The sequence below is a fragment of the Mastomys coucha genome, unplaced genomic scaffold, assembly GCF_008632895.1.
Source record: "Mastomys coucha isolate ucsf_1 unplaced genomic scaffold, UCSF_Mcou_1 pScaffold22, whole genome shotgun sequence".
NCBI classification, from domain to species: Eukaryota; Metazoa; Chordata; class Mammalia; order Rodentia; family Muridae; genus Mastomys; species Mastomys coucha.
Genome location: NW_022196905.1, coordinates 17,001,445 through 17,003,161, shown reverse-complemented (window position 1 = coordinate 17,003,161; position 1,717 = coordinate 17,001,445).

Here is a 1,717-nt window from a genome sequence, read left to right as displayed (position 1 = left end):
TCACCATATTATTAACTTTCTTGGGATTTATATTTTATCTATGTTTTTTCATGAAACAATAGATCAAGTAATGAGAAAAATTTACCAACTTAGCCATTTGACGAAGCTATTTCTATAGTTAGCAATTCTGAATTTTTTTTTACATAGAATAAGAAATGTATTCTGACCACTTCCTATTGTTGAACTTCAAACATAGATATTCAAAGCCACAGCTATTGGTCCATCTGTAAAATCTATAACACTGATGGTGTGATATGAAGGTATTTGTGTGTCTGAATTGGAATGCAGCATGGTATTAATCTTTTTTAACAAGCAGCAGGGTAATTTTGTTTCAAGGGGCCAGGCTGAGTTATTTCTGTATAGTGCACTTATGTCATATTCAAACCATTGGCAATAATGTGGTCCTACCATGGGAAACAAATGACGGAAAGATGTACATGGTCTTAATTTCTCAGAACTTAGCTTTCAGCATAAAAGAAGGCAAGTAGTTGAATGAAAGATTCATATATTTTAATCTGTTTCATATATCACTCTCTTAGCTATCTCCTTTCTTGACAATGTTAAGAAATGTTTTGATCATAGAAAGGGTAAGAAATATGTCCAAGGAATAAAATTTCAAATTGTAAGATATGTCTTTTCAATATCAAAGTGCCCTAAATAATTTGAGGTGGTACTTTGTCTAAATTAGTTATGCTTTTTATAATAAAAATAAAATAAAATAAAATAAAAAAACAAAATTTAAACAAACCCCTGTTCCCTCCGCCCTCCCCCTTGTGTAAGAAGCATTCTGTGAGATTTATTATCACTTTCTTGGTGAAAGACACACAGAATTTAAGTTTTACAAAGATCTTATGAAACCTGCATTCTCAATTATTTTTAAATATTAAATTATATAAGTATGTGTAGACATATGCATGTGAGCATAGGTGTCTGCAGAGGTCATAGGTATTGGATCTTCCTGAAGCTAGACTAATAGGTAGTTGTTAAGGGCCTGACATAGATACTGAAAACCAAAAATTGGCTTCTTTTTAAGAGTGGTATGCATTGTTAGCTGCTGAGCCTTAACTCTGCTTCGATCATTTTAACAAACATATTTCTATTTATAATTATTTTCTGTACTGAGACCTTATTCCAGGGTTTTCCACATAATAGTCATCCCTCTACCATGAAACCACATCTGTACACTTTAAAAAAAGTATTCACCTTGTTTCCTAAGTTACCTAGATTTGCTCCAGATTCACAACACTACTTCAGCCACTTTAATAGCTGACATTGTAACTGGTATTGCAGGCAAGCACCAGCAAATAAGTTTACAAATCAGTTTTCTGTTCTGAAATTTGTATCTCCATAATTATATGGCAGGGGAAGAAAAGAACCTGTATCATTCTGTTACCTAATCAAAGATGGACAGATTTTTTTCTTTTTGTTTTGAATAAATCATATTATGGGCTCAAATGTACCACACTTGACAGCCACCTTTGAAAAAAAGTAGGAACTATTTCTTTAAAGGAATATGATAGAACAGTGGTTTTCAATCTTTCTAACTTTGCAACAATTTAATACAGTTCCTCATATGCTGGTGATCTCCCACCACAAAATTAGTTGTCATAAGTGTAATTTTGCTACTGTTTTTGTTTGTTTTTTTTTGTTTTCATTTTTGTTTTTGGTTTTGGTTTTTCAAGACAGGGTTTCTCTGTGTAGTCCTGCTTGTCCTGAT